This window comes from Hemicordylus capensis, chromosome 6 (assembly GCF_027244095.1).
Source record: "Hemicordylus capensis ecotype Gifberg chromosome 6, rHemCap1.1.pri, whole genome shotgun sequence".
Classification (NCBI taxonomy): Eukaryota; Metazoa; Chordata; class Lepidosauria; order Squamata; family Cordylidae; genus Hemicordylus; species Hemicordylus capensis.
The window spans coordinates 55,350,333-55,363,484 of record NC_069662.1 but is presented as its reverse complement, the minus strand read 5'-3'; the positions used below and the strand labels follow the sequence as shown (position 1 = coordinate 55,363,484).

Below are 13,152 nucleotides of genomic sequence, written 5' to 3'. Positions count from 1 at the left end.
GGATTGTTATCTTCTTGTGTATAGACTTAAAAAAATGTTTTTGGTTTGTTAGCCACTCGAGGATTTTTTGTGGAGGAGCAATTTATAAATTCGCAACCATCAACAACAAAGCAATTATTCATGTAAACTCTCAGTGCCTTAGTAGTGGAACAGGGTATAAATCAAATAAGTACTCTCTGCTTTGTGGTGTCACAATGCAAAACTTAATTTGATTTGTTTGACTCTACCACTTAATGTGACTGTATAATGTTAAGATCATATAATGGTAGAGTTGCACAATGTTACACTCTTATTTGTTCTCTCCTCCAACCCAAAACTGGATTAGTATTTCTTTCTGCATCCACACACATATTTAAATGAAGTGAGTTGTATCTTCCTCCCATTTAGCTGTGTGTAGTAAATGTTCAAAAGTTTGGAATTAGGAATTTAGCTATTAAGTACATTTTAGCAAACTTGTGTCTTTAAAACTCAAGTGCTATATGCCTGTTCTTGTACAGTACCAAAATATGTGATGTTTTATGTGTTGGTGAGGAACCAGTAGAGGGAGTCCAATTATAGTGAATATTGCATACTGAGGTTGTGCATATTATTGCTAATTTGCAGAAGTTTCATTTAAACCTACCATTTTAAACTGTGTTAATGTGTTAATTGTGTGTTTTGATTGTAAATGTCCCAGGGACTTGCATATGAGGCAGTATAAAAATGTGGTGTTTAAAAAATAAATAATGTTATCATTGCTAACATGTTTCTGTTATTGCACTAACAAAGAAGTTAACTATGCTGGTTACAAGTACCTTTTCTAATCAATGTAACTATTCTCTCTCTCTCCCCCCATTTTGAGTTTAGACAAAAATGTGGCTGTCCTGTTTTTTTTCTGATGAGTTAGAGGAACGAGGGAAGGGCAGTTACTGCTTCTACACACTACACGATCTTAGCCAAAAGGCCGAGAAGCAGAGAAACTGCTTCTGTTTCTCTGTAGCAGAAGGAGAAGGAAGTGGTGCAGAAAAGGAAAGCAAGATAATATAGCATTATTATCAGTTTTGAGTTAATTTAGGATATTAGCACACAGATGGGCTTATATGTATCTACTCAGAGTTTTTGCTGTTACTTTGAATAGCAGCTTTCCTCTCGCATATTGCCCCCCCCCTCCAGTGGCAACATGATTTTGAAATCCCATGCAGTTCAGAGAGCAGCTGGTGATGGAGGGGTTGCCGTTGGGGATAGGGGAGAGAGAAGCTTTTTTGAGCACATCGAGCTGGTTGCCCGGTTCTTTAGGTGGTTGTTTGTTTTTTGTTGTTGGGAAGTGTGCATGGTTTTGTGATGATAACATGTCAGTATTGGGTTGGAAAGATCTGGTACCATCAAAGTAAGCCCATATTTTGAAAGTAGAATTAAATAATCTGGGAAGTAACGGCTGCAGATAAATGTATCTGCCTTTCATAAGATAATATGAAAAACAAACTAGTGTGTTCCTGATGTATTCCTTAAGAGTTCTAGCAGTTTTTTAGTATGTGTAAACAGCACCTAAGCAGAAAGTGCTTTCTGCTTATGGAAGAACTGTTTCCAACCTAGCAAAACAGCGTTGCAAGGAAAAAGTACACTTGATCTACAGGTGATATTCATTTGTTGGCTTTAATGCAAGCTTTGCTCAAGTACTCTCTTCATATCTTCTTTTTTAAGAGACCCACACCGTTTCACTTTCTCAAATTCTGATTAAACTTTACATGCATTCTACAATATGCAGAAATGAAATGGACACGCATGTGCACGTACACCCTTCTGCATACGTTATAGTATATTCCTTATCTTGTTTCCTGTCTTGATCCCTGACGTGATCCTAGTGTATTCACACAACTGGGATGCGCATCTGCACAGGAGACCATTTGGGAAGATTCTACAAGCTTCGCACAGTGCTCCTGGCTCTGCCCACAATGCTCATACATCCATTGAAATAGGTGGCCAGAGCATTGCTCTCTACAGTTCCTTTCCAACTGCTCACCAGTACAGATACCTTGGAAGGTTCTTCTGCTTCGGCTGGGGTTTGCTGCTTCAGCCCTCCGGTTTAGTGAGAGAACATTTTACTGTCTTTCTTAGATTGTTTTACTATCTTTCTGGTGTGCTGGATTGTTTTTGATGACAGACAAAAAGAAAAATATGTTCAAGAGGTGTGGAAAACATAACACTGCTTTCCCCTTTTTAGACTGCCGCTCCTCTGTCTTGGTGAGCTGCATAACACCAAAAATTGTAAAATCTGCTTAGAATTTTCCAGACAAATTTGTAAAACCAGACTTTTGAGGTTAAAAGATGCTCTCTACAATTTGGCGCTAAAACCTCCAGCATTGATGTTGACCCCTTCAGCTATTCCAGTTGCGAAGTCTACTGAGTTCTCGAAGCTGAGAGCCACTATGCACTCTGTAAAATCCTTTAGGGATTCCACTGTGAAGTCAACGTTGACACCAAGTCGGGCAACACCAAGCCCCCAACCTTTGATCCCCGATGTTGATACCAAAGGATAAGGCTAATACTCTGAAGCCCTCTTCCCCACCTTTAAAAGGGACCAATTAGGGAAAGGCTAAGTCATACACAAAGCAACACTTTACCTCCTCGACTACCTCGTATACTCCCCAAAAGCCAAAGTCAGACTCAATCTCCAGACTCCCGATGTTGGAGGATTGGTTGACATCGAAGCCAGCCATGTCAGGGAAGCCTTCTAAAACAAAGCCTCATTCAATGTCAACACAGCCCGCGAAAGTACTGATATCAAATACGTCGGTGTCAGGAAACGTGGCACTGCCAGCACCGAAATTTACGATCCGAAAGCTTAAGATCGTACCAATACAAAACCAACATCAGGAAAGCATACTGACGCTTGATTCCGTGACAGCTACCTGCTCACTGAAGGTGACAACGGAGGTCGCTCCATGCAACATCTTGGCTCTCCCTTTTAAGGCCAATGTGGACCTGACATAGGGCATTTACCCATTCTCTCCCCCCATTCCAATATCATCACCTTGGATGACACCAATGAGGTCATTGAGGTCCCCACGACTGTCTCCCCACTCACACATGGACTCCTGATGGAGGAGGAGAGGTGCAACCTGATTAAATGGAAGACGGAAAAGCCTTGGAGTGTGTGCTCCTCCAGTCCCTCTGCACAATGGCACCCTCAAGGCGGAGGTGACTGACTTTTGAGGAAGGTCTTACCAGCTGTATTCCTCTACTCCTAGACCGCCTTTCAAGGGATACGTACATACTGATCGTTACACACAGACTTTACGTGTAGTGCACTATTCAGAACACTCGAGGGATGAAGGTGTTTTCCTGCGTCCCCATGATCTCCACTATCCGTGGACCATGACGCACACTGTCACTTACGATTCGGACTCAACACTTACTACTCATGTCACATTGTCAACCCAGACTCACTGGCTCTTGCCACCGGCACCGAACACGCTATTATGTCCGCTAGCTTCAGTGGCACCATTACCTCGTCCGGCACAGCCAGATCTGGTACGGGATCCGTAGATATGCATTAGAATGGGTTCTGCGCCTGCGCGGAAGCCTCTCGGTGTCGAGTTTTACAGCTCCTTCAGGCGCCTGCGCCCCGCCCCACGTGACCACGTGGCTATTTAAGGTGGGAGGAAGCGCAGGCTGCTCAGTTCCTTTGCGACCGCCGTGGAAATCACTTGGTTTCTACGGCTCCTTCGCGACTGAATCCTTGGAAAAATTTCTTAGTTTTGATTCACTGGCTTTTGATATTGGACTGCTTGACTATTCTATTGACTGCTACTATCGTTTTGACCCGGACTGAAAATACCTTGGCCTTCTTGTTCCACTGTTTGGCGAAAGATCGGACTGATTTCTGGCTTTTGACTTCGGCTTGTGAGTACCATGGAATCCCCTGTAGGAAAACGTAATTTTAAACGCTGCACAGAGTGCAAAGCTAAATTGCCCTCACAGGATCGTCACAGTTTATGTCTCTTGTGCCTTGGCGAGGCCCACAAGACTGTGGCGTGCAAAATCTGCCTATCGTTTTCAAAACAAACTCGGAGAAATTGCGAGTTACGTTTAAGGGCTGCTCTATATGATGATGTCCTATCGGGGCCCTCTTCAAAATCTCTTCAGCCGCATAGCTCGAAGGACCTGGGTCCGGCCCAGTCTAAAACTTCGAAGCTTCATCCCAAGAAATCCCCTAAGTCCTTGAAAAGGCCGGAAGAAAAAATGGCGTCCACAACTGCTCCCGCCAAAAAATCACGGCACCGAGCTTTGTCGGAATCGACACCGTTGCCGAGCGCCGCGCAAGAGGTTGTGTTCATCTCGGAATCGATGAGTACAGCACCGAAAAAAATCTACGCCACAACCTTCACCACCTACAGAATCGACTTCGATATCGAGGTCTCCGGCTGAACCTCTGTCGATATCGAAGCCTACTACTAGCTCGACATCGACACCGCCTTCCATGCCGACAACTGCTGAGCCACGGTCGACATCGAGGCCTGCTGCTAGCTCGACATCGACGCCGCCTTCCATGCCGACAGCTACTGAGCCACGGTCGACATCGAGACCTATTGCTACCTCGACGTTGACACAACCGTCCATGCTGGTTACGGTAGATGCAACTGCCCATTGTCCCTCGACATCGACACAGACTCGAAACGTCTCGATGCCGATTGAAGAACTTGCTCAGCCTTCTCAAGCTGCAAGTGCCTCGATACCGACTGCAAGTGACCTACAACCGGCGCCGACACCGATTCGTTCGCCGTCGATATCGAGAGAAGAAATTCAAACTTCAGCACTGAATACCCTGGTGAATGTCACAACTGTGACTCCACGGTTTCGAGCACCCATGACTTTTACTATGTTAGAGACTGCAGAGGTTGATGCTCCGCAATTAGACCCGTTGATTAAAATGCTGGACTCTACTGCTACCACTCCCGCTACTTATCAAGGCTTTCCCAGATCTGAAGACACAACCTTCAAAGTTGGGACCACGGTGCTAACAGCTGGACAACTTGCCTCGCCAACTCCATGGCACACTTGTGGATTCAGCCATCAAGTATCGCCCTCAACAGAATCCGCCTTGCCAGGGACTGTTTCTCCTGGAGCAGGTTATGACTTCCAAGAGCACCGGACATGGAGGTCTGCCATGACAACTGCTCTACCTCTCAGCAGAACATTTTCTACCATGGGGACACAAACAAATGTCCACACCACCTCCGTACAAACCCAAACAGAGGTTCAAAGATTCCTTGATGCGGTTGCACAAACTGACCCTGCTCCTTCCTCGCACCCTAGGAGGGCTGTATCACCATCTCACCATTCTATTTCAGACGCAGAATCTGGAGAAAGTCACCATGGATCATCGGACTTTGAGTCCGATGGGGAAACTATTGAAGCGGACCCATCTCCTGATGTGGCTACTCCATCCCATGTGTCGCCAACGGAGGAATTAAAGGCCTACCACTGCCATGTTAAACGTATGGCGAGTGCACTGGGGTTAGACCTTAGTTCACAATTGAAGACAATAGACGATCCTTTCTACAATTTCATGCGTAGATCACAGTCGGCTGAACCCGTGGTGCTTCCCCTGCTACCGATAATTTCAAACGCTGCACAGTGCGCTTGGGAAGTCCCTCACACCTCCACCCCAACGTCTAAAAGTCTAGAAGGACTCTACCGAGTTCAAGAAAGGGATAACACCTACCTCTTTAAACACCCAGTCCCTAATTCGTTGGTCATCGATTGTGCCACGTCCTCCAAATCTACTCGACGTCATACTACCCCGCAGATAAAGAAGGCAGGAAGTTAGATGTAATGGGAAGAAAATTGTATTCTACTTCCTGTTTATCGGTGAAAGTGGCGAACTATCTAGCCTGTATGTCTAAGTACAGTTACTGTATTTGGGAAGATCTAGAAAAAGATCTAGATTCCATGACATTGGATGAAATAAAACTGAGGTTCCAGAAAACATTACAAAGGTCAGGGGACCTTACCTGCCAACAGCTAAGTACTGCTAAGCACCTGGCGGAATCTGAATCCCGCTCCATCACAACTGCCGTCACCTTACGTCGACACGCCTGGCTGAGATCGGCAAACCTGCAACAGGACATGAAGGACAAAATTGAGGGTCTGCCTTTTGACGGCAAAGGTCTCTTCTCCGAGGAAACTGACGCCACCATGGAGAAGATGAAGAAGTCAAAATTTACGGCTAAAACCTTCACTTCTACGGTTTCACAGTCGACGTCTTATGCAAATAGACAGCGTACCTCGTATAGACGGGGTGCATCGTATAGACAGCAGGACCGTAGAGATTTCCGGAAAACTTACCATCAGTTTTCTAGGCGGCCATCCCAACAAAAAGGAAAATTTACGTCCAACCAATGTAGCAAACAATCGGACGGAAACAAACAGCGTCTTTGAAGTTCAAGTCAGCCCATCGTCCACAAATGGTACTTCCCTATTCTCCGGCTCCGAGAACACAAACGAGCAATGGAGTCTGGTCTACAACATCCCACAACCGGACCCACTAGCCGCCAATACAATCAGGCTGGCAAGTCATGCAGATGCATGGCGCAACATAACATCAGATCGTTGGGTCTTAAAGATTATTCAATCAGGTTATGCAATAGAGTTCAAGACCAGACCGAAGTTCAGGAGAATCCGCTTCACACGCGCAACACCTGCTCTTCTACAGGAGTTAGAGGAACTCCTGGTCAAGAAAGCGGTAGTACCAGTACGATGGGCAGACCGCCGGGGGGGATTCTACTCCCGGTACTTCCAAATTCCAAAGAAGGACGGAGGCATTCGGCCCATCATGGACTTGCGACATCTGAACAAGTTCATTCATGTGAAAAAGTATCGGATGACGACGTTGCAGGACATCCTACCTCTTCTACATCTGGAAAGGTGGTTTGTAACGTTGGATTTGAAGGATGCCTATTTTCACATTGGGATCCGACCTTCGTATCAAAAGTATCTACGGTTTACAGTGGGGACCTCACTGTACCAGTACAGGGTGCTGCCATTCGGCCTTTGCACAGCTCCCCGTGTCTTTACGAAGTGTATGGCAGTGGTAGTCGCCCATCTGCGGACAAGAGGTCTGAAACTGTATCTGTATCTGGACGATTGGCTTCTATTCTCCAAGAGCAGAAAGGAGTTACTATTACAGATAACATACATGCTGGAGCTTCTCCGGGGCTTGGGCATACAAGTAAACTGGAAAAAGTCGAAACTAACGCCAGCAAAATCCATTTCTTACATTGGAGCTCTACTCATTGCCACATTGGGGAGAGCGTTCCTACCAGAGGATCGATTTCAAAGCATAGCATCCCTAGTCAGGACTTTCCAGTCCATGCCGCAACAGACTGCTTGGCATGTACAACGTCTGTTGGGCCTGATGGCGTCATGCAGAACAACCGTACGTTATACTCGCCTCAAAATGAGGAAACTGCAACTGTGGTTCCTGTCCTCCTTCAATCTGCTCAGAGACAGCCCCGAGAAACTGCTGACGGTTCCGCTGCCAATCCGAAGGTCACTCTCCTGGTGGACCCAGTGATCGAATCTTCAAAGGGGAATTCCGTTCCACGTCCAACTCCCATCTGTATGGGTTACAACCGATGCCTCTCTCCGCGGATGGGGAGGTCACTGCAATGCTGCTACTACACAGGGCCTTTGGACACGGAGCCAGAGTCTCCTGCACATAAGCTTCTTGGAGCTGCTGGCTGTATTCCAGGCCATGAAGGCCTTTCTTCCCATGCTACGGGGCAGGGTAGTCCAGTTACAATTGGATAACACCACAGCTATAGCCTTCCTCAACAGGCAAGGAGGGACAATCTCAAGATCCCTCTGTGCTCTCAGCGTCCAGATCTGGCACTGGTGCATCAGGAACAGCATAATGCCAGTTGCAATTCACATAAAGGGCTCCGACAACGTGTTAGCAGACAATCTCAGCCGCTCGTTCACCAAGGAACGTCATGAGTGGGAACTGAACGACCAGTATCTTCAACGGATCTTCAGCCAATGGGGTCGGCCGGAAATAGACCTATTTGCCACTTCAGAGAATGCGAAGTGCAGACGCTTCTGCTCCAGAGTGGGACACGACCCGAACTCTCTGGGGGACGCGTTCCAGATGGACTGGTCGATGGAACGGTGCTACATGTTCCCACCATTGCCATTATTGAACAGAATCGTAGCCAATCTCCTGCATACCCCTGTGAGGTGCATCCTGATTGCCCCATGGTGGCCACTCCAGCCATGGTTTCCGCATTTACTCAGACCGAGATCTCATACTTACAAAAGGCTACCAAATTGCCCAGACCTGCTAATTCAGGAACGCGGTCGGGTATTACACCCAGAAGTACTGACGCTTCAACTGACAGCATGGCGGATAAACTTTTGAAGAAAATCTTGCTGAACGTCCGGAAGCCATCCACTAGAAAAAACTATGCTAGCAAATGGAGGTGCTTTTTGACTTATGCAGGAACACATGGATTCCGACCACGGCAGGCATCTATACGACAAGTTCTACTGTATCTAACGGATCTTAAGGAATCAGGGCTTTCTAATGTGGCCATACAAGTACACTTAGCTGCCCTTACAGCAAAACATCCTGGGTGGGATGGCAAGACACTGTTCTCCCACCCGACATGTAAAAATTTATTAAAAGGACTGTCCAATCTTTATCCTCCTACACGCAAACCTATTGAACCTTGGAGCATATCTTTAGTGCTCTCTGCGCTGACAGAACCGCCGTTTGAACCAATGAACACGGCTACTCTTCATCATGTCTCCTTGAAGACGTCCTTTTTAGTAGCTATCACAACGGCCCGGAGCGTTAGCGAACTGACAGTGCTACGCATGGATGTTCCATATACCCGGTTTTACCCGGATAAAGTTCTTCTACTCCCGGACATCAGATTTAAACCCAAAATAATTTCAGAATTCCATGTCAATCAGGACATAGTCCTGCCAACCTTTTTTAGAGCCCCGTCGACGCCGTTAGAGAAGGCTCTACACTCATTGGATGTCCGCAGAGCACTGCTATACTATCTTTCAAGAACTAAGCCGTTCAGAAAGTCAAAGAAACTACTGACATCATATAAAGGGTTGTCTAAGGGACAAGCACTGTCTAGACAGCGATTATCGCACTGGCTAGTGGATGCGATCCGCGTCGCTTATGCAATTCAAGGCGTGCCAGCTCCAAAGACTATTAAAGCACATTCCACCAGAGCATATGGCACTTCTGCAGCATTTCTATCTGGAGTTCCCTTCACGGAGATCTGCAAGGCAGCTACATGGTCTTCTGAAGAACCATTTGTAAAACATTATGCTGTTGACCTATGGTCCGCTGCGGAGGCGAACTTTGGGAGAGGCGTTCTCAAAATGGTGTTGCAATGAGGCACTGCTCCCTCCTCCTTCTGGAGCTTACTAAACACCCATTCTAATGCATATCAACGGATCCCGTACCAGATAAACAGGTTGCTCACCTGTAACTGATGATCTGGTAGAGATCCGTTGATATCCATTAGACCCTCCCAGACCTCCCCTCTGCAGTGCATCATAGGTTGTTAAAGTGAATCTTCACGAGTCTACGACTGCTTCGGCGGTCTCCAAGGAACCGAGCAGCCTGCGCTTCCTCCCGCCTTAAATAGCTACGTGGTCACGTGGGGCGGGGCGCAGGCGCCTGAAGGAGCTGTAAGACTCGACACCAAGAGGCTTCCGTGCAGGCGCAGAACCCATTCTAATGGATATCAACGGATCTCTACCAGATCATCAGTTACAGGTGAGCAACCTGTTTTTTTGCTGGTTGAACCTCATTCCCCTGCTTCTGTGCCCCCAGATGGCACCCCAAGGGATACACATTCCTCTGGAGCTCTTTCACCGGTCCCTGAGGACCTGGCACCTGCCTCAGACTCTGACTCTCAAACTAAAGGTACACTGGCTGCCAATAGATTTTCGGACAAAATACAAAGTGCTAGTTATAACCTATAAAGCCCTAAACAGCTTAGGCCCTGGGTATCTAAGAGACCACTACGAGCCCCACTGCCTAATAATAATAATAATAATAATAATAATAATAATAATAATAATAATTCGATTTCTATACTGCCCTTCCAAAAATGGCTCAGGGCGGTTTACAAAGAGAAATAACAAATAAATTGGCTCCCTGTCCCCAAAGGGCTCACATTCTAAAAAGAAACATAAGACACACACCAACAACAGTCACTGGAAGTACTGTGCTGGGGGTGGATAGGGCCAGTTACTCTTCCCCTGCTAAAGAAAGAGATCACCACGGTAAAAGGTGCCTCTTTGCCCAGTTAGCAGGGCCCCATTGAGGTCCATCTGAGGAGGTCCGTCTCCAGTTACCGCCAACTCGTTTGGTGGCTACACAGAGACTGGCCTTCTTGGTCGCTGCCTCGAGATTGTGGAATGTGCTCCCTGCTGAGATATGATCCTCCCCATCTCTGGCAATTTTTAAAAAACACCTGAAAACTCATCTTTTTGCCCAAACTTTCTCAGCTTCCTAAAATTTTTGGGTTTTAATCTCTGGTTTATTTTTAAATTTTTAAATTGTTTTTAATTTTTTTGTATATGTTTTTAACTGGTTTTATGCAATTGTTAACTGCCAAGAGATGAAAGTTTGGGGTGGTGTACAAATTTGATAAATAAAAATATAATAAAGTCACATCTGAACCATCCCCGGATGATGATGTGCTTAAAAGGTTCTCCCAAGGAGGAACACAAAAACTACCATATGCTGATCCCTGAAATGGCCAAGGCCTTAGTCTCGGTCTTACATAAGTCACGATCGAGGACCCAGTCTGTACGTTTTTCTGCAGAAGGCAAAATCTTCTCAACCCACTGCTCTACCCATATTGCTGGCCTTGTTTCACACTTCCAAGCAAGCATGGAAGAAGCCCTCCACTACGGCTCCCACTTCAAAGCACCTTGAAAATATGTACAAGGTACAGGAGGAGGATTGCGAATATCTTCTCAAGCAACCCCCAGCCCAATTCCCTGGTAGTGAATTATACCTCCTCTTCCCATTCTGGCAGGCAGCATACAGCTCCAGTTGACAAAGAGGGCCGCAAACTGGACTCCATGGGGAGATGACTTTAATTCACAAGTACCCTGGCCTTACACATTGCCAGTTACACTGCATGTATGTCATGATACCAACACTCCTTGTGGATAGTGGTGTGCTTGGTTTTGGTCCGGCCCCATTGGAAAGACGGCCGGGCTGGCCCGGCGGCCCGGCAGGGGGGGACATTGTGACTTTAAGCGGGGGGGGTAGTACTCCCCCCCGCCGCTCTTCCCCCTCCAGCGCTCGTCCGTTGAAAAATCTTCTTGGGGCGGCAGAGTTCCCCCTGCTGCCCCTGCCTCCGTTGTTGTTTGTATTAGGCTGAAAAGAGATGAGCGGTCGCAGTGCGCATGCGCTCTGCGCGGCGTGCGCGCTTGTCTCTGATGCTGCTGCACGCGCCGCATACGCATACGTATGCGCATATGTATGTGGCACGTGCGCGGCAGTGTCAGAGACGAGCGTGTGCGTTGCGCAGGGTGCATGCGCGCCGCGAGCGCTCGTCTCTTTTCAGCCTAATATAAATGACGACAGGGGCAGGGGCAGCAGGGGGAACTCTGCCGCCCCAAGAAGATTTTTCAAAGGACAAGCGCCGGAGAAGGAAGAGCGGCGGGGGGGGGGAGTACTACCACCCCCCCTCTTAAAGTCACAGTCCCCCCCTGCCGGACCGGGGGGGACTCTGGAACATGCACACCCCTACTTGTGGGAGGAACTCGCTGAGACATGACCTGAAGACATGCCGTCTAAAACCGAAGAATCACAGTACAGCCCACCACCTGATGGACTGCGAGTCAAAGAACGTGGCTGGCGTGGTGGCTCTGCGTCATCACGCATGGCTGCGCTCCTCTACTTTGCAGCACGAAACTAGGGTCAAGTTAGAGGACCTCCCATTTGAGGTTAATGGTCTGTTCAGTTCAGAGACTGACGACACATTACAAAATCTTGAAAAGGCTAAATTGACCGCAAAGTCATTTGCAGTCCTGGCGACCCAACCGGGCTACTAGTCTAGGCCCAAACCTCCTACACGCCTATAACTTCATATGGGAAATATCGCCCTCAATACAAAACCTCTGAGAGGTGTAATTTTAAGAAATCTTCCAGGCCTTCGGCTAAATCTTATAAACGCAGGGCTAGGTCCAACAACCAACACCCCAACAGGGTGAGAACTCCAAAGAAGGCCTTTGATACCTCAGACAGTCCTGCACAAGTACCCATGATATCCCAACACCTGGACAATTGGAGGAGGATTACAACAGACAAGTGGGTGCTTTCCATAGTTCAGTTGGGCTACGCATTCAATTTGATACCCATCCCTGGTTCATGGGTATAAGATCCACTGCACCAACCTTTTCCCTTTTGGAAAAGGACTCAATAGAACCTGTTCCCCCACTCCTCCAGGGGGATGAGTTCTATTCCAGATATTTCAGAGTGCCGAAAAGGGATGGGGACAACCACCCCATCCAGGATCTCTGGGCTTTAAACAAATTCATTCAAACAACCAAATTCCGAATGGTTTCCATCATGTCCATCATCCAATTCCTTGTGGGAGACAGGTGATTCATTGCCATCGATCTCAAGGATGCCTACTTTCATGAACAAATCTGGCTGGAGTACAGGAAGTATCTACATTTCATGGTAGGCCCTCCAGTCTTCCAATACAAAGTTCTGCCCTTCGGGCTCTCCACTGACCCACGGGTATTTGCCAAAGTAATGGCAGTCATGATAGCCTATCTTCATCACCTAGGTCTTGAAATATACCTGTACTTGGACGACTGGTTTTTGACAGCTCAGTACAAAGAGAAATTGGAATAAGGTTTGCAGTCTTTTCTAAACACCTTAGGAGATCTGGATATCCGAGTCTATTACAGAAAATCAAAGATGACACCTTCAAAAACCATCCTGTTCATTGGGGCCCTGTAGGTTGCTACCCAGAAGAAAGTCTTCCTGCCAGAAGTCCGAAATACTCAAGATGCTGCACCATGTACACCTCACCATGTCATCCTCTATGAGGACAATGCACCAAGTACTGATCCTACTGGGCCTCATGGCCTCTTTTACCTGCACTATTGCCCATG

At 47.2% G+C, this 13,152-nt stretch overlaps 1 protein-coding gene across 12 annotated transcripts in view; it reads left to right on the top strand.

Annotated features, from left to right (window-relative positions):
- The window catches only part of TANC2 (tetratricopeptide repeat, ankyrin repeat and coiled-coil containing 2), a 441,341-nt gene that overhangs the window by 91,204 nt on the left and 336,985 nt on the right, over positions 1-13,152 (top strand). The gene's annotated exons all lie outside the window — the stretch shown is intronic.